This window comes from Rhopalosiphum padi, chromosome 2, assembly GCF_020882245.1.
Source record: "Rhopalosiphum padi isolate XX-2018 chromosome 2, ASM2088224v1, whole genome shotgun sequence".
In the NCBI taxonomy this organism is placed as follows: Eukaryota; Metazoa; Arthropoda; class Insecta; order Hemiptera; family Aphididae; genus Rhopalosiphum; species Rhopalosiphum padi.
In genome coordinates this window covers 40,951,483-40,973,458 of record NC_083598.1, presented here as the reverse complement: position 1 = coordinate 40,973,458, position 21,976 = coordinate 40,951,483, and the positions used below count along the sequence as shown (strand labels likewise).

At 23.7% G+C, this 21,976-nt stretch overlaps 1 long non-coding RNA gene across 1 annotated transcript; it reads right to left on the bottom strand.

The window, feature by feature from the left end:
* Positions 1–16,559: 16,559 nt before the first annotated feature.
* LOC132921256 (uncharacterized) lies at positions 16,560–18,627 on the bottom strand. The gene is made up of 5 exons (XR_009660847.1): positions 18,505–18,627; positions 17,809–17,911; positions 17,445–17,492; positions 16,999–17,064; positions 16,560–16,916 (listed from the first exon to the last, which is right to left on the bottom strand). It is a non-coding gene; the product is annotated as an uncharacterized LOC132921256 (long non-coding RNA).
* Between the last annotated feature and the right edge of the window lie 3,349 nt (positions 18,628–21,976).

The window sequence follows — 21,976 nt, the reverse complement described above, 5'->3', positions numbered from 1 at the left end:
GTAGGTATTGTATAAAATATTAACGCTTAAAATATTAACGCTGAAACATTTGATCTTGAATATTTTGAAAAATATTAACTAATAATATTCGTCTATTTTCGTTTATATTTTTGGTTTTAGTATTTTCTTCTGGATTTACTTACATATTTTGTTTGCTAACAACAATATGATAGTTGATTCGATATTTTTTGAAATGTGTTATGCTCGGCGTTTGTGTGTATTTGAACAATAACAGAACTTAATATCACAATGTTAAAATAATCGTCTAGTATTTATTTTATATTTTCTTTAAGAATTAAACACAAAATCTAATAAATATTTTGAGTGTTACATAAAATGTATTTATTTTCTCTAGAATTATTTATTTTTTTATAAAAATGTAATATACAGAGTGTAACTCGTCTGACAAATTCAGTAATAGTACAAATGCAATAATGCCAAATAGATTAGTTACTCTCTGTATACTATTGTACAAGCTGATGCGTTTGTTAACAACATATTATTCTTCACATAATTTTATAATCAATCATGATTTAGATTATGGTTTTGTAAATCATAATAACATACGTGTTAAATTAATTAAATTAAATTTTAATTTAATTTGTTGTTATATTTTAATAATAATTATAATATTTGTATTAATAGTTAGGGTGAAAAATATTATAGAAAAATAATGCATTTGTATAATCAATAAATTTATATTTCATATAATTGTCCTTAGTTAAAAGCACATTAAGGCTGGATTAACAATTAGTTATTTTAATTATTATTTATCATATTTTGGATTTAAATAAATCATATTGTTTTGAATAATATCATTTATATGTCAATTTAAAATTAAAATTATTATATTTTCAGTTTTTAGATAGTACATTTTAGCTCTGAATTTAAAAATTAACAACGCATACTGATTTATGCTGCTGCATCATTTATTGCTGTTAAGACATTTATTTTTTTTAAATGAATTAATGCTTCTAAATAGAAATAAAAACCAAGTACACTAAAAGACTAAATGTCTATGTCTATGGTTTATATCCTAGAGTTATATTTTAGTCACACTTTTGATCAGTTGATCAAATGATAATACATTTCCGATAGGTATAATTAATATTCTTCTTAATTCATGTTCTTCATTCATAATAATGCATTTATTAATTTAATTTGCCTTTAAAGTTAATTTTCTCATTTAAAACATAGTGATTATTTTTGTATTTTACTTTTTGTTCACATGATAAGTGGATTATAAATATTAATATTTTTTCCATACAATAAAATAGGATTAAAGAAATATTAAATTTTACTCCAAACTTTCGTGTTAGTGTATAGGAATAGGAACATAAATTGTTTAAATATAATAATAATAATAATAATAATACGATAAATATTGCATGATAATGATTATTCAACTTTATTGTTGGATTAGTTGTTATTTTTTATAAATATAAATTACATAAAATTAATATTGTAGTGTCAAATTAACTTCTATATTATACAGTCGTTGATTTGTAATTTTTAAAATCATTTGCAAATTGTTGAATATCTGTAAACATATTTTATGTAAACATTAAATTAAATTTCTAATTACATTCATCTAAATAGATTACTTTATTAAACTGTATTATTATTTTGTAAATATTTATTTAGGCGCTGAGATATTTAATATAGTTTTGTCATTGAGTTGAAATTCTGAAAAAATTGTAATTTTAAATATAATAGTTATAGAACATTTTTATTTTAATATGAATCATTGAAGAACCTAGAGTACAATGTATATGTATAATGTATATGATGAATGATGATTGATGATGCGTGATATAATGATTTAATATTTCATTTTATTACATTTGCGAATTATATCGTAATAATGAAAAAAAACTAGGTATGTTAAAACGCGTAATAATTGTGTTTTTCATTTTTTTCTTTAACGATATTAGTTCTAAAATATAAAAACAATAGCATGAAGTTTTGCAATAACACTGGATAATTAAATATATTATAAAATTAATGGTATAATCAATTTCTACAATTATTTATTTAATATATTTGTATTATATATCTATAACTATTAATCATTACAATATCTTAAACTAGAACTCTCATTATTTGGAACAATAGAATAATGTTAACTGTAATATCCATAATTAATGAAGATAAAAACGTCTACAATAATGCTACACCATGAAAGTCAAAATTAAATATTTATAAAGTTAATTATTCGCAGTATAATAAATGAACTTGCTTACTGTTGACATATTTGGTGACCATATTCAACGACGCATTAGCTTCTGAAAATTTAAAATTAAGGTTTAACATAGTATTTAAAGATGTAAAATAGATTAATAGATTTTATACATAGATTTAAATCAATTACTGCTTTTTTTTTTAATTTCGTTTATTGGTATTCATAATATAATACATGATACAATAATTATTTGGATTATTAAATACCTATCGGTAGACTTCATATTATTGATGAAACACAATGTGCAATGCTTGATTGGAATTGCTTAACTTATTTTATAGAAACCTTTATAACCCGAAACTAACCTATTTCTATCGTATTGTAAGTAGGTAGTGTGTTGGGTGTGTGATCTACCATGCCAACCAGACTAACCGGTATTGAAATGGAGTTATCTTGTCCAACTGCCCCAGTGACCCGACTTGAATAAAAAGATCGTAAGACTGGTCGAAATACCCGAACAGTAATCAGTACATTTATACTAAAATGATTTAATTTATACTGAGATAGTGTTAATTGTTTTTTTGACAAACGACAAATCGGGCGTGTACCAGTTGCCCTCAAAAGTACCTATTTTTATACCTAATCCCCCAAACTACCTAGAGAAAAATGCACCAGTTGCCCTCACATGTTAATATATACACGATTACAATATATTATAGCCCGTAAAATAGGGGAGGTAAATATACAAACAATAAATAAAATTGTTTATAAAAATAATGTAAAATAGTATAAAATAATAGAATCAAATTTTGATATTTGCAATTATATATATGATGTTGTATTTTTTAATAAATAATAAATATAATATAGTATACAAATCATATTGATAAAATGAAAATTGTATTAATAATCTTGGCCTACTACTTGGTGCAAAGGGAGGATTCTACCAAAACGCGTATAAATTTAGACGCGTCTAAGTTATTATATTAATTTTATACTATTTTATTGTTAACAAATTATCATATTGATTGCCACATAATTAAAATATTTATTATTTCATTGACTATTGTATTCATATTATTTTGTTAGTAATTATTACAAAATACAATATTAGGCAGAGGTGGTATACATAATTCCAAGCATATGAATTTTTTTCTTTAATTTTATACTATTTTTATAAATAATTTTATTTATTGTTTGTATATTTACCTCCCCTATTTTACAGGATATATATTGTAATCGTATATATATTAACATGTGAAGACAACTGGTATATTCAGTTGGGGGCAACTGGTATATTTTTAAAATCCCGATAAGAGCCGTTGAGGGTAACTGGTCAACACCCGAAAAATCATGTTTCCTGGATTAGTTATGGAAAAAAAAAATGTAATTTTTATCGTTTGTGAAAATGATGTATAAATGCTGATAATACTCACTTAAGATACTCATACCATATGACGAAGAAACTAATATTATCGCCATTACGAAAAGAACGTAAAGCCATGTTATCTTGGATCCAATCATTATTGCGATTATTGCTTTCTATAAAACAAATACAAAAATTATTTTTTTTTTGAACCAATACAACCAATTTATACTAAAAGGCTTTGAAAAAATACCATCATGTAATTCACAAGTAACTTTGTGTCAAATTAGCTTATAGCTCAAACGAAATAGTTAAAATGAAATCAGTTATTTTATAAAATTTATCTAAGCAATTAATGTATTAAAAACTTATCATGTATACAGATATTTTATTTATTAAGTCTGTGAATGTAATTTAAAATTTTTTAATTAAATAATAATACAAATATTGAAATTTAATATTTTCAATTCAATTACGATTTATCTTGCAGTAAAATTTGAAATATTACGGAAAAAACGACTTCTTTATTAAAATTATTATTTATAGTATACACAGATTTAAAACAACTATTAATCATATAATAAGTTCTTTTGTATATTTTTTACCTTGTATATTTATTTGATATCAATATATACGGATATATATTTTTAAGAAGTGAATACAAGAGTATAGACAAACTCAATTACTATTTTACGTACCCACTACCATACTTTTTATACTCTTATCATTATTTTTTTTTAAAATTTAAATAACTAAGTTCTGTGTAAATATGAATTGTTTGTATTTAATAAATTAATGATTTTAGCTTGTATTTTGTATGTTCATGCGTTTAGTTTTTGTAAAAATTCATGTATTATGTATTTAGTTCAATGTATGTATAACCGTAAAATCTATATGAATATTGTATAACCTTAAACAATTTGTCGCTGTAGGCCCGTGCCTAGAAGCCAATATAATATATTTGATATCTAAGCTCTCTACTCTGTGCTTGCATATAAATCCGCCACTATAATGCAAATATTAAACATTAACAATATTATTCAATAATAATAATATTTATATAATTATTTTTTATAATAAATATTATTGTATAATTTTTAATTGGTTTTCAGGTCTAATACCATTACACCTCAACAATATAATTTGCAAGTTGGTTGCTGTTATGAGTGTTATGTTAGTACTTAGTACACGATAGACTCGCAGTGGATTTTATGCTGCGACGACGTGTGTGCGAGATCATTGTGTTTGACATTCTGCTATTTTCGGTTTTTTTTGTTGATTTGATAAATTTGTACAAATTGGACACCCTTTAATTTTTTTATAGTCACCATTTATAATAGACATTATGGTACCGTATAATAATTCCGTCCTAATGTGATCAATTTGACAACAGTAATACACAAAGTATCCATATGATAAATTGGAACGATCGAATTTGAACATTTATTTAAAAAAATAATAAACAACAAATCATTTATATTTTATTTTTTTTTTTGTATTTTTCTTCTACATAAACATTTTTCTGAAAACAACAATTTGGTATCTACTAGTTTTGGTTAGTTAGTGGAGTGGGTGATGTTTTGTAAGCTGTTATACATTTGTGTCTATTTGAACAAACATAACCACTTTGTAATATCAAAATATTCAAATAGTTAGATTGCATATTCATTATTCTTTCAGGAATAAAGAATTGAAAAATATTGAATAAATACAAATTATTTTATGTGAATTTAAATCTTTTAAGAAGTCTTTTCGTTTACGATATTATAAGTATTATTGTATATTATTTGAAAACATTTTGTACACGTTTTTAATGGTATAAATGGGCTATAACGTATTTTTTATACATTAAAGTCATTAAAAAAAATGTAATACATTATACTATTTACTTCGATCTTTAATGATAATATTTATAGGATATAGGGAGATCCATTTTTTTTTTAAATAAAACAGTAGTACGATAAATATTGTTTGATAATTATTATTCGTTTTTATTTAATTAAATTATAGAATATTAATACGTTATTGAAATAATTTTTCTATTTTAATCATATATTTGATTTTTCATAATGAATTGGAATTTTCAAGTGCCTGTAAACATATAATATGCAAATATTAAATAAGTCCCTTATCAAGACATATTGTATATTTAAATAGAAAATATTCTATTTTACTTTATTATTTTGTAAATATTTATACAGATGCTGAAGTTTGTAAGGTAATATCATCCGCGAGTTCTACAAACGCGTGAGAATCTAAAAACAATGTAATTTTAAACACAATATAAAACGGCGTGTATGTAGGTAACGCTTTGCTGTACAGTAGGTGTCGAACGAATCACTGTTAAATACATTTGAATTTCATATATCATCGTATACAAAAAACGATTCAAAGCGGAAACAATCCGCCAGCTTATACCATTAAGTATACTCAGTGTACAATTCTTTGAAATTGCTGTTAAAAATTATTTTACGTAGGTACTATTAATATTAAGATAAATAATAAGTTATTAGTTATTATTAATAAGTAACTATATCAAAATATTGAATTGAGTTTTGACTTTTTTTTTTCATTAAAAATATTAGTTGTAAAATATCAGTACCATACTTTGAACTGTTGTAATAATACTATTGAATTAAATATATAATAAAACAATTGGTATAACTAATAACTAAAATTGTATCTTCACACTAAATTATACTATCTACTCTATATTTATTACTATTAATCAATGCAATATCTTAAGCTAGGACTTTTATTATAAATAATAGAACAGTAGAACAGTGTGAACTGAAAAACTGGAACTTATATTTATTACTCTATAAAAGTCATATTAAAAAATGCATAAAGATAAAGCTAATACTACACTGTAGTATAAAATAATCTTGCTTACTATTGGAATATTGGCTCTCAAATTCCAACGCCTTACTGGCTTCTGAAAATGATGAGATTTTGGCTTTTAAAAATATTAGATGGTCTAAAATTTATGAAATAAATTTTATATTTAGATTTGGAGAAAGTGTTTTTAAAATCATTTTTATTGTTATTCGTTATAAAATGCTTCAAATCATTGTAATTAGCTATCAGTAAAGTTCGCGTTTTTAAACACAAAATTTTAGCTCTCATACGATGTACCTATATAATTTTAATTTATACCAAAATAATCTTATTTTTTTATTCAAAAAGATAATACAGGAGGCCAGATAATTTAGTATCTTTTTTATCGGTAAAATTATGTAACAATACTTACGTAATATATTCATACCATACGAAGAAGACACAAACATTGCTATTACAAAAAAAACGTAAAACCATGTTTTCTTGAATCCAATCATTATTGCGATTATTGATTTCTATAAAACAAATAAAATATTAAATTTTTTATGACTTTATACAACCAATCAGAAGAATTTGACTTTGAAAAATCCTATGATAAATCAATGATTTAATAGAAAACTAACTATTTGACATATCATTTAATAACATTAATAATTAAAAATAATTAAGTGAATCAATAACAAATTATTATATTTCGTATATTTTCGTAAAACGCTTTTAAGTAATAATCATAGTTTAGCTTAGCAAAATGTTATCATTTATATTGCATCTAAAATATCATGAACATAGTTATTACTTAATTAGAATTTTAATTGCAATTTTTAAATTATAATATGTTGATTTACTCATCTGGCTATCCATGATATTATAACCATCGTAAACTTTCATTTTTACTTATTGTAATGTTTTTGAACAGAATGTAAATGGACTTAAAAAAAAAATATATATATATATACGACAGTGTGTGATGAGGATTTACCCTTTGCGATATCTCCTGAAATAATAGTGATATCATAATTGTGGTCCTTTTTAATTGATTCACAGAGATAAGGACCTCAAGTATTTCATATATAGTATATATTATACTTTTAAATAATGATTAATTTTTATACTTACATAAAATATATACAATTATTAATAGTATAAAAAATTTTTAGTTACTTTTACCTCAAATGGATTATGATAATTTAAAATTGTATATTCGTCGAATGTTTAGTCGAGAATGGGATTGGTATGAGTGAGCTCAAGAGTATAGATAGTTGTAATTAATATTTTACGTATCATAACTAATTCTGTTTATACTATGATTCAGTGTAAATAAATATAAATTGTTTTTATTTATTTACTTATCAATGACAGTTTGTATGTTCACGCGTAAGAATTCTGAAACAATTTTTTTATAATATTTTAATAAAATGTAGATCAATACAATAAATTGTGTAAAAACATTTATTTGTTAGTATTGTAAGTAAAATATTGTATAATATCAGTGGTTCTCAAACTGTTTGTGGTTGTGCGGACCACCAATTTTTTAAAAAAAAGTTTGAGACCCACTAATGGCATACCTATACATAAATTCTTTGTCAAGAAAAAACTTTTTTTACCTAATCATAAGTTAAACAATTTAATAAAATTTTTGACATTGCTTGTTTCTTACGATAGACAGTTAATATATTGATTCAAATTGGATAGTTTTAGCCTTAAATCACTATATTGACATTTAGTTTATACCTAAATTTATTAAAAATAAAATTAAAGTTAAAATAGCTTGTTCACACAGATAATTTGTGGAAGAACCATCAAATGTCACAGAGCAATTTTAGAAATTGCTGAAGAATCTTGCCGAATATTTAATCAGAACGTGGCGAATGTTGTGTTTTTAAACGATTTTAGTCTGACCATGACTGTTCAATAAAAAAATCTTTTTCGCTTGCTGATATCAATTTTTTTTAGTTATGTTCTTCGTGAAGATTACTGATTAATAGGATTTCCTCTTTAATTTCAGGGAATTAGTCCTTAAAAAAAGTGTGAAAATGTTTTCAATTAGGTTTATTAAAAAATGTTGGAAGTAATTAAAAAAAATAACACGGCTGCTCTCGATAAAATACGATACAAATTATAAATAACAAATATTAATAATAAACTTGTAGGAACTTCATCAGATAAAACTACATTTATTAAAATTGTTAGAGAACATTAATTGTGTAGTATAACCAGAAATATAAACGTTAATAATGTTAATATTATATGGTCAACGGTCTACCACTACCCGTTGCCCATAATATGTAGGCCACGGCTCATGAGTTAGGAACCACCATTATATGAATAGTCTTAAATTCAATATTCAGTAAACATACACGTTTTGAAACAGATTTCATGTTTAGTGTTTATTGGACGAGAAGACCCAGGAAACATTTTATTTGCAGTTACAAATTAAAATTAAATAATATCAAAATATTGATTAGAATTTAAATTTAGTCATTAAGCAGTAAAAACATAATATAACCAAATCGTAAGAAAAACAAACAAATAAAATAAAAAATAATACAGATAATGATAATATTAATTGTAATGAAGTGTTATGGTCTATGGATGTTGAAGATAGTTATGGAGAATTAATTTTGATTTTATTTATAAGAACAGTGAATAGAAAAATAGGAGGGTTTGATTAAGTTTTATTTCAATCAGGGAAACGGATATTGGACCGGAAATATAATTTGCAAGTTGGTTGCTGTTATGAGTGTTATGTTAGTACTTTGTACACGATAGACTCGCAGTGGATTTTATGATGCGACGACGTGTGTGCGAGATCATTGTGTTTGACATTCTGCTATTTTTGGTTTTTTTTTTGTTGATTTGATCAATTTGTACAAATTGGACACCCTTTAATTTTTTTATAGTCACCATTTATAATAGACATTATGGTACCGTATAATAATTCCGTCCTAATGTGATAAATGTGACAACAGTATTACACAAAGTACCCATATGATAAATTGGAACGATTGAATTTGAACATTTATTTAAAATAATAAAAAATAACAAATATTTTATTTAATTTTTTTGTATATTTTTCTACTAGTTAAACGTTCTCTTGAAAACAACAATTTTGTTTCTACTAGTTTTGGTTAGTTAGTGGAATGGGTGATGTTTTGTAAGCTGTTATACATTTGTGTGTATTTGAACAAACATAAGCAATTTGTAATATCAAAATATTCAAATGGCATTTTCATTATTCTTTTAAGAATAAGGAATTGAAAAATATTGAATATATACAGATTATTTTATGTGAATTTAAATCTTTTTAGCAGTCTTCTCGTTCACAATATTATGATTATTATTGTATATTATTTGAAAACATTTTGTACACGTTTTTAATGGTATAAATGGGCTATAACGTTTTTTTCATACATTAAAACCATTAAAAAAAAATGTAATACATTATTGTATTTACTTCGATCTTTAATGATAATATTTATAGGACATAAGGAGACATTTTTTTAAACATAATAATAGTACGATAAATATTGTTTGATAATTATTATTCACTTTTATTTAATTAAATTATAGAATATTAATATATTATTAAAATATTTTTTCTATTATAGTCGTTATTATGTATTTGATTTTTCATAATGAATTGGAATTTTTCAAGTGCCTGTAAACATATAATATGCAAATATTAAATAAGTCCCTTATCATGACATATTGTATAATTAAATAGAAATATTTTATTTTAATTTATTATATTGGTGCTGAATCTAGTAAAATTAAATCATCCGCGAGTCCTACAACCGGTTGAAACCCTAAAAAAAATGTAATTTTAAACACAATATAAAACGGCGTGTATGTAGGTAACGCTTTGCTGTACAGTAGGTGTCAAACGAATCACTGTTAAATACATTTGAATTTCATACATAATCGTATACAAATAACGATTCAAAGCGGAAACAACCTGCCAGCTTATACCATTAAGAATACTCAGTGTTCAATTCTTCAATATTCTTATTAAAATAATTTATTTTATTATTAATATTACTGAAAGTTATTATTTTTTTTTTGGAAAACGCTTCATTTTTTATATTATTACAAATTATAATAATATATATTTAATAAATATGTTATTAGAATTTAAATTATTACAACTATTACAATTATTATAACCACTCGACTATGAATAGGAAAGTATCTAAAAATTAATCTATATATTTTGAAAATGTAATTGCGTATAATATAATATGTAGTATATTTAAATTTTTAAAGTTTCAACAATTATTTTTTTTAAATAAAACGAAGTAACTGAATTCGTTCGTTTTATTTTAAATATCTATCTGATTTCATAAAAACTTTAACTAAAACGTCATGATTTTTTATAATTTTTGGTTTATGTTTTCTAACGATTTTGAAAAATACTTCATATTTTTTACTTTTGATTAGATTCATTACAATCTTGTTATCTGAATCCACATCCAAGGTACTGTTAAAAGTGTCTTGTGACATAAATATATAGTATATAAAACATACATTTATTATTGTAAAATAAATAAAATAATTGTTCCTCTCAGAATCTTTTATTATGAATTATGATTATAATATTGTATAATAATCTAGTAAACAAAGTATTACTGCGTTATATTACAATTATGTTGTATTTTATTGTATTAAATGGTTAAATTAAAAAGTTATAATAAATAACCATGTCAAAGTCCTGAATTAAGATTTATATTTTTTTTTTCATTAAAATTTAACTATTGTAATATAATATTATCGAATTAAATATTATAATATTAACCAAATGGTATAGGCAACTAATACCTGAAATTATATTTTTTCAATAAATTGTATTGTCTATAATCATAACTATTAATCAGTAGGTATGATATCTTAAGCTGCGATTTGGAATAATAGAACACTGTTGAACTGAAAAAATGGAACCTATATTTACAAATCCTCTATAAAAGTCATAATAAATTATGCATAAAGCTATAGTAACAAAGTAACAAAGTGTAATAGTATACTGCAGTATAAAATAATAATATAATAATAATAATATTGGAAAAGAAAATTTACAGTTTACAATGTAAAGGTAAGTTTGATTTATAAGTAATTCAGTTGAGATAGTTGATAGATTATATAGGTGGGATATATAGTCTAGATCAGTGCTTCTCAAACTAATAGCAGTAAATATATTATCAGAAGGTAATAACATTTATTTTACTAAAATTATTTTTGACTCAAAATTAAATGGGGCCTATTAAATTATTGAATAACCGATCATATTATGATTAATCATAGTCAATAAAGTTTAATGTTAGATAACCGTTATTTAATAATATAATAGCTATTAAAACGAAACGCAGTCGTGTTTCTTTTTTCAATATCGTACGTTTTGCGCTGTCTTAAATATTATTGAAAAATAAAAATGGAAAAGTAGTTAAAAGGAAATATAGAAACAGATACTTCTATTTAAAAAAAAGCTACATATCTTACATAAATATATTTTGTGTAATTTAATTTTTACAACATATTATTATTCATACACAAGCCGAACAAACTTCTCGCATACTGTCTTCAAAGGTTCGGCTTAACGTTTGGAAAATATCTGAAATTACAATAAGCTAATTAAAAATATTAAAGTTTATTAATTATTCATTGAAAATAACAAAATTCAAAAGAATATGCAGAAATAAAAACTTCTAAAATTCAAAAAATGTCGCGAGACGCCTGGCAGATGTTCAACATCAACAATTTTCTTTTGGTAATAATGTTGAAAAATATAATTATAATTATTATTATTATTATTTTTTTTTTAAATTATTATTAATTTTTTGCCGAGCATTGGCGAATTGAGCCGACGAACAACGAGTGGGGCGTCGCCACGCCACAGTCGGTCCCACTACCGTACTGCGCCATTACATATTTCACATCAATAATCTTGCTTACCATTGAAAAATTGGCTTTCAAATTTCAACGACCTACTGGCTTCTGAAAATGATGAGATTTTGGCTTTTAAAAATATTAGATGGTATAAAATTGATGAAATAAATTTTATATTTTGATTTGGAGAAAGTGTTTTTAAAATCATGTTTATTGGTATTCGTCATAAAATGTTTCAAATCATTGTAATTAGCTATCAGTAAAGTTCGCGTTTTTAAACACAAAATTTTAGCTCTCATACGATGTACCTATATAGATTTAATTTATACCAAAATAATCTTATTTTTTTTATTCAAAAAGATAAAACGGGAGGCCTGATAATTTAGTATCTTTTTTATCGGTAAAATTATGTAATACTTACTTAATATATTCATACCATACGAAGAAGACACAAACATTGCTATTACGAAAAAAACGTAAACCCATGTTTTATTGAATCCAATCATTATTGCGATTATTGATTTCTATAAAACAAATAAAATATTAATTTTTTTATGACTTTATACAACCAATAAGAAGAATTTGACTTTGAAAAATCCTATGATAAATCAATGATTTAATAGAAAACTAACTATTTGACATATCATTTAATAACATTAATAATTAAAAATAATTAAGTGAATCAATAACAAATTATTATATTTCGTATATTTTCGTAAAACGCTTTTAAGTAATAATCATAGTTTAGCTTAGCAAAATGTTATCATTTATATTGCATCTAAAATATCATGAACATAGTTATTACTTAATTAGAATTTTAATTGCAATTTTTAAATTATAATATGTTGATTTACTCATCTGGCTATCCATGATATTATAACCATCGTAAACTTTCATTTTTACTTATTGTAATGTTTTTGAACAGAATGTAAATGGACTTAAAAAAAAAATATATATATATATACGACAGTGTGTGATGAGGATTTACCCTTTGCGATATCTCCTGAAATAATAGTGATATCATAATTGTGGTCCTTTTTAATTGATTCACAGAGATAAGGACCTCAAGTATTTCATATATAGTATATATTATACTTTTAAATAATGATTAATTTTTATACTTACATAAAATATATACAATTATTAATAGTATAAAAAATTTTTAGTTACTTTTACCTCAAATGGATTATGATAATTTAAAATTGTATATTCGTCGAATGTTTAGTCGAGAATGGGATTGGTATGAGTGAGCTCAAGAGTATAGATAGTTGTAATTAATATTTTACGTATCATAACTAATTCTGTTTATACTATGATTCAGTGTAAATAAATATAAATTGTTTTTATTTATTTACTTATCAATGACAGTTTGTATGTTCACTCGTAAGAATTCTGAAACAAATTTTTTATTATATTTTAATAAAATGTAGATCAATACAATAAATTGTGTAAAAACATTTATTTGTTAGTATTGTAAGTAAAATATTGTATAATATCAGTGGTTCTCAAACTGTTTGTGGTTGTGCAGACCACCAATTTTTTAAAAAAAAGTTTGAGACCCACTAATGGCATACCTATATATATATTGTTTGTCAAGAAAAAACTTTATTTTACCTAATCACAAGTTAAACAATTTAATACAATTTTTGACATTGCTTGTCTTTTACGATAGAGAGTTAATATATTGATTAAATAAAAGTTGAAATAGCTTGTTCTCACAGATAATTTGTGGAAGAACCATCAAATTTCACAGAGCAATTTTAGAAATTGCTGGATAGTCTTGCCGAATATTTAACCAGAACAGGGCTAATGGTGTGGTTTTAAAAACCATGACCATGACTGTTCAATCAAAAAATCTTCTTCTCTTGCTGATATCAATTTTTTTTAGTTATGTTATTCGAGAAGATGACTGATCAATTGGATTTCCTCTTTAATTTCAGGGAATTAGTACTTAAAAAAAGTGTAAAAATGTTTTCAATTAGGTTTATTAAAAAATGTCAGTAGCGTAATTTGGAATTGGTTCTGGGGTGGGATTGGGATATAAGTTTATACTATTGTTCTAGTGGGGCTATGCCATCCCCACGCCATCCTTGAACATTAAATCTCATAGATCACAATATTATATTTACTATTATAAATTAAATGATAAATGGTACAATAATATAGTTTTCAAAGACAATAAAGTAAACAATTATCAAGCCAATTTTCCCTTTTATTTTTTTTGACCAAAATGTCCAGTACGTCATCAGGGTTCAACTTAATGTCAAGATGCACTGATAACATCGTAAGTCCATTTAAGCGTTCCTATTAAGTATTTAAGTTAGTCAAAGTTCAAAATTATTGTGTAATTTACAAAAATAATTATTATAACTCATTTTATTATAATATACATTAGTGTTGCACTATTACTCAAAGTTTACAGTAATATAATATTCGAAAAATAGTTAATACCTTACACCACAGAATAAATAATATTATGTTTTCATAAATTACCAGTCTATACCACGTTCATATTATTTATTTTTGTAAAAAATTTTAGTTAAAAATGATAACAAGAGTCGTAAGTTGTAGATTTTATCAGTGTCAACTTTTATCTATGAGCTATACAATTTTGTTGGCATATATTGTAATAAATTGTTGAGCTGTCCTAGTTTTATATTAGTAAAATAAACAAAAAATCTCAACTATGATAATATCCATGAATTCTTATTTTTTATTTTAAAATATTTCTGATCTTAAAATATTTAAAAGCTAAGTGCTTATGAGGCACTTCTGGGGTGGGATATATCCCCATATCCCCCCCTCCCACACCATTACGCCACTGAAAAATTTTGATAGTAATTAAGAAAAATAACACGACTGTTCTCGATAAAATACGATACAAATTATAAATAACAAATATTAATAATAAACTTGTAGGAACTTCATCAGATAAAACTACATTTATTAAAATTGTTAGAGAACATTAATTGTGTAGTATAACCAGAAATATAAACGTTAATAATGTTAATATTATATGGTCAACGGTCTACCACTACCCGTTGCCCATAATATGTAGGCCACGGCTCATGAGTTAGGAACCACCATTATATGAATAGTCTTAAATTCAATATTCAGTAAACATACACGTTTTGAAACAGATTTCATGTTTAGTGTTTATTGGACGAGAAGACCCAGGAAACATTTTATTTGCAGTTACAAATTAAAATTAAATAATATCAAAATATTGATTAGAATTTAAATTTAGTCATTAAGCAGTAAAAACATAATATAACCAAACCGTAAGAAAAACAAAAAAATAAAATAAAAAATAATACAGATAATGATAATATTAATTGTAATGAAGTGTTATGGTCTATGGATGTTGAAGATAGTTATGGAGAATTAATTTTGATTTTATTTATAAGAACAGTGAATAGAAAAATAGGAGGGTTTAATTAAGTTTTTATTTCAATCAGGGAAACGGATATTGGACCGGAAATATAATTTGCAAGTTGGTTGCTGTTATGAGTGTTATGTTAGTACTTTGTACACGATAGACTCGCAGTGGATTTTATGATGCGACGACGTGTGTGCGAGATCATTGTGTTTGACATTCTGCTATTTTCGGTTTTTTTTTTGTTGATTTGATAAATTTGTACAAATTGGACACCCTTTAATTTTTTTATAGTCACCATTTATAATAGACATTATGGTACCGTATAATAATTCCGTCCTAATGTGATAAATGTGACAACAGTATTACACAAAGTACCCATATGATAAATTGGAACGATTGAATTTGAACATTTATTTAAAATAATAAAAAATAACAAATATTTTATTTAATTTTTTTGTATATTTTTCTACTAGTTAAACGTTCTCTTGAAAACAACAATTTTGTTTCTACTAGTTTTGGTTAGTTAGTGGAATGGGTGATGTTTTGTAAGCTGTTATACATTTGTGTGTATTTGAACAAACATAAGCAATTTGTAATATCAAAATATTCAAATGGCATTTTCATTATTCTTTTAAGAATAAGGAATTGAAAAATATTGAATACATACAAATTATTTTATGTGAATTTAAATCTTTTTAGCAGTCCTTTTCGTTCAAGATATTATGATTATTATTGTATATTATTTGAAAACATTTTGTACACGTTTTTAATGGTATAAATGGGCTATAACGTTTTTTTCATACATTAAAACCATTAAAAAAAATATAATTCATTATTGTATTTACTTCGATCTTCAATGATATTATTTATAGGACATAGGTAGACATTTTTTTTAAATATAATAATAGTACGATAAATATTGTTTGATAATTATTATTCACTTTTATTTAATTAAATTATAGAATATTAATACATTATTAAAATATTTTTTCTATTATACTCGTTATTATGTACAGTAGAACCTCAGTAATCCGGACTAATTCCCCAATTAGGTTGTCCGAATTAATGAAAGTCCGGATTAAACAAAATAACCAAAAATCGTAAATTTATAAAAATTTTATTGCATATTTTATTAAACCATATATTATTATATTTATTATAATTTTGAATATATTATTGTATATAATATTGAGGTACATATATATATAAATGGATTACAATTGGATAACTTTAAAAATTTGATTTTTCATAATGAATTGGAAATTTTAAAGTGCCTGTAAACATATTATATTCAAATATTAAATAAGTCCCTTATCATGGCATATTGTATAATTAAATAGAAATATTTTATTTTACTTTATTATACAGGTGCTGAATCTATTACATTTAGATCACCCGTGAGTCCTACAACCGGTTGAAACCCTAAAAAAATATTTAATTTTAAACACAATATAAAACGGCGTGTATGTAGGTAACGCTTTGCTGTACAGTAGGTGTCGAACGAATCACTGTTAAATACATTTGAATTTCATATATCATCGTATACAAATAACGATTCAAAGCGGAAACAATCTGCCAGCTTATACCATTAAGAATACTCAGTGTTCAATTCTTATTAAAATAATTTATTTTATTATTAATATTACTGAATGTTATTTTTTTTTTTTTGGAAAACTTTTCATTTTTTATATTATTACAAATTATAATATATTTTTAAATAATATGTTATTAGAATTTAAATTATTACAACTATTACAATTATACCGCGCCATTAGATGTTTCACATCAATATTCATGCTTACCATTAGAATTAGAATATTGGCTCTCAAATTCCAACGACTTACTGACTTCTGAAAATGTTAAGATTTTGGCTTTTAAAAATATTAGAAGGTATAAAATTGATGAAATAAATTTTATATTTAGATTTGGAGAAAGTGTTTTTAAAATTATGTTTATATTGGTATTCGTCATAAAATGTTTCAAATCATTGTAATTAGCTATCAATAAAGTTTGCGTTTTTAAACACAAAATTTTAGTTCTAATAGTACCTATATAGATTTAATTTATACCAAAATAATCTTTTTTTTTTCAAAAAGATAAAACTTATCCAAAACTTATTATAAAAAAGTAATTTTTTTTTCGGTAAAATTATGTAACAATACTTACTTAATATATTCATACCATACGAAGAAGACACAAACATTGCTATTACGAAAAAAACGTAAAACCATGTTTTCTTGAATCCAATCATTATTGCGATTATTGATTTCTATAAAGCAAATAAAATATTAATTTTTTTATGACTTTATACAACCAATAAGAAGAATTTGACTTTGAAAAATCCTATGATAAATCAATGATTTAATAGAAAACTAACTATTTGACATATCATTTAATAACATTAATAATTAAAAATAATTAAGTGAATCAATAACAAATTATTATATTTCGTATATTTTCGTAAAACGTTTTTAAGTAATAATCATAGTTTAGCTTAGCAAAATGTTATCATTTAAATTTCATCTTGTACATATTTATTACTTATAATTAGATATATAATATAATTAGACTTATAATTGCAATTTTTAAACTATAATTTATAGATTTTCTATCCATGATATTTTAATGATCATTAACATATTTGCTTATTGTAATATTTTTTTACAGAATGTAATTTGTCTTAAAATTTATATTATGTGTGTGTAAAAAGTTTAAATGTTTATCTATTCTATCGTAATATACCTCATAAGAACTGAATTATTACGGATTATACTTTTGTATTATGATTAATTTTTATACTTACAGATAAAATATATAGTTATTCTAATAGTATAAAAATAAAATTCTTAGTTACTTTTTTACCTCAAAGTATTTTTCTTATTTCAAATAAAATTTACACTTATATACTCATTTAATATTTAGTTGAGAATAACTATATGTTTTGGGTAAACTTGAGAGAATAGACTATTGCTATTATTATTTTACGTACCATAACAAAAACTATTTGTACTACGATTCAGTTTAAACAAATAATATGAATTGTTTTTATTTATTCACTTATCAATGCCAGTTTGTATGTTCATACGTAAGAATTCCGTAAGAATTAAAAACAATACAAATTTTTTAAAAACATTTATTTTTCGGTATTGTTGTATATTGTACGTATCGTATTCAATTTAATATTCTTTATAAACACTAATAGAGAATATAATTGATGTAAAGTTGATTTATAAGTTCTTATTTGATCTTCATCACTGTTATTAATGGAGTATCCTCAGTTCAATTCTTAAAAATGCCCTATTCGCATTATACAATTTAAAAATCTTAACTTGCGTTCCTTCAATAATCGAAGAAAATAATAACTAATTTGTACAATAATTAGGGATTTACGAGTCTATATGTTTAATATTAATAATTAGGGTATTAAAATCTCATGAAATTTATTTTCTTGAAATATTTCATTGCAATGATTGCATTATAAAATATAAATTATTATACTCGTATCTTTAAGTTTATAACCACGTCAACTTGCAAGTGAACATTTTTAAAAGTTGGTTTATTGAGTGAAATAAAGAAAACATGTATAATAATAATAATAACCAATAAGGATCCAATTAATAATACAAGTGTGAAGTGATAAATTCTAAGGCTCGGAAGTTGTATTTACGTTTTTTGTTTTTGGACTATTTGATTAGTGAGATAAAAATCTTTTCCCAGACACTACGAAAACAATATCAAAAATTTATAGTGCATCATATTTTTGCATATTTACTATCAATATTTTCTGTGTATAATTAATATATTATTTCTAATCAACTATAACCGAACACGTTTTTAAAGAAGAAAAAGTATTGTTCAATATTTCATTTAAATATTTCAAAAAGAGTGAAATTTTCAATTTTGAAATATTTCAAATTTCAAACCCTATTAATAATATACACCATTTAATGTGTTTTTAAAGATATTATGACTATATAAATTAGGTATACGTATTTCATAAACAACAAAAATTCTAAATTCAGTATTTAATCAGACTTTAATCCACAAGTTAAGTATTGAATTGTTGTGAAAAATCTTTGCAAGCTTTCGGTTTTGTTTTAATACTATTTATCAGAGTTTAAAGATGGGATCTCTCCATATCATCTTTCATAAGATTATATATTAAACCTCTATCCTAGATACGGATCACCTATTGAAGTCTATATTTCAAAGCTGATATTAAATTTATTAAACGTGTTAAACATTTTTTACTTAAATTTAATATTATTATTTATTATTGATAACCACACTCAAACATTATCAATCAGATCCCTTTTAATCATTTCAACTCTAACTTTTAGGTGTGAATTAGTTCATATTTTATTTATTATTTAATTGTTGGTAATAATGATTTTGTATATTATAAATTCAATTGATTTCGTTTCAATATTTTTGCTTGCAATAATCACTACAATTCCATGTTTATTATACCAACGTATATATGTATGTACTAATTATTTAAAAACTAAAATATCAAGAGCTATGAATTTATGTAAAAAATGTACAGCATATTTTTTTTCATTTTTTTGGGTGATTTTAAACTCACAACAAAATAATGTTTTGTAATACAAAGGATCTATTTATAAATATGTTATATTTATTATTAATTACTAGTAATTTTTTTTGTTGAGCTTTTATGTTAAATTTAAATACTGCTCTTGTTTCTAAGCTTCTTATATATACTATTAGGCTTTAGTCAATTTTATATTTTATTCATTTGAATAAATTGTCATTATTAAAATTGATGAATACAAATATTGAAATATAAAAATTTTTGAATTACCGCTAATGGTATTCTTCGATTATCAGCAATACATTTTAAATTACTTTTAAGTAACTCTTATCAAAGTGTTAAAAATTAAAATGACGTACAATGTCACTGTTAAAGGGGTTTGATATAGGCAACTTTAGTTACATCTTAAGAAAAAACTAATTATAATATATTTAATATTCAGGGCTTGAAACCGATTGAAATAATTTCGGTTTCGGTTTCGTTTTTGTATACCGGTTTTTACATATTTCGGTTTTGGTTTCAGTTTCGATTTAGATAAAATTAAAGTTGAAAAAGTTAGGGTACCTAACCTTAACGATAAAAATTAAACAAATTAAACAATACTTACCAACTAAAAGAAATATATTCATTACTATTAATGAAACAACTAATAATTTTGCAAATAATGAAATGGTTATCGATATTTTAATTACGATCTCACGGACAATTTACGTATTTAAAATTTTAAAAACACGTAAATTAAAACAAAAATTAACGATTTCCAATTTTTTCTTATTTTGGTTTTGAATTGAATACCGGTATTCAATTTTTTCCGGTTTCGGTTTTGACTTAAATACCGATATCCAATTTTTTTCGGTTTCGGTTTTGATTACGGTTTCGGTTTCTGTTTTAAAATGGCTTATACCGGTTTCTGAAATCGGTTTTGAAAACGGTTTCAAGCCCTGCAATAAGTATTTAAATTTTAAATACTTATTCAAATTATTATACGTAAATAAATTAGCATCATTGGTATACAACGATAGTTATCAGCCAATTATTAATTGATAAGTGTAATTTAGTACTATAAGTAGGAAATCGAGTATGAGCTCGGCGCAACCTAAACAGCTTTCTTTCATTGTTTGCATATTTCTAAACGGTCCCGTCGAAATAGGCTTTTCATTCGAAACTCTGGGAATACGTTAATTCCCGGGGAATCGTAAGTTCTTACACGAGAGTAACAGGTAAAGAATTACATAAGTTAATTCCTACATATGTGATGTGTAAATTCCTACACGAAAAAAGGTACGTATGTTAGTTCCTACACGGCGGAAGACAGGTACATATGTAAAAAATATAAATACTATATTTAATTTAATGTTAAAAAGTTATCAAACTGATGATATGAAAATAATATAATTTAGAAGAATGAAAAGTATAATAGTGTGAAGTAAGTGAAAAAATAATATAACCACATAATAAATTAATTATTATTATATTAAAATGTATTATTATATACTATGATTGATATTAGATTGATAACTTATAAATTATGTATAATAATATACGTAGTGTAGGAACTTACATACGTACCTATTTTTACCGTGTAGGAACTTACACACGTACCTATTTTATTTTAGATCTTTTGCGAGTTGAATTTATTTTATATAATATTTGTTGCTAAGTCCACACAGTGCATTTTATAAATAAATAATGTACATTAATGTGCGTATCGCATACGAGGAATATTCCATAAATTAGGGTGTGTTATGGAAAACTGATAACAGATCTTATAAAAGTGATCTT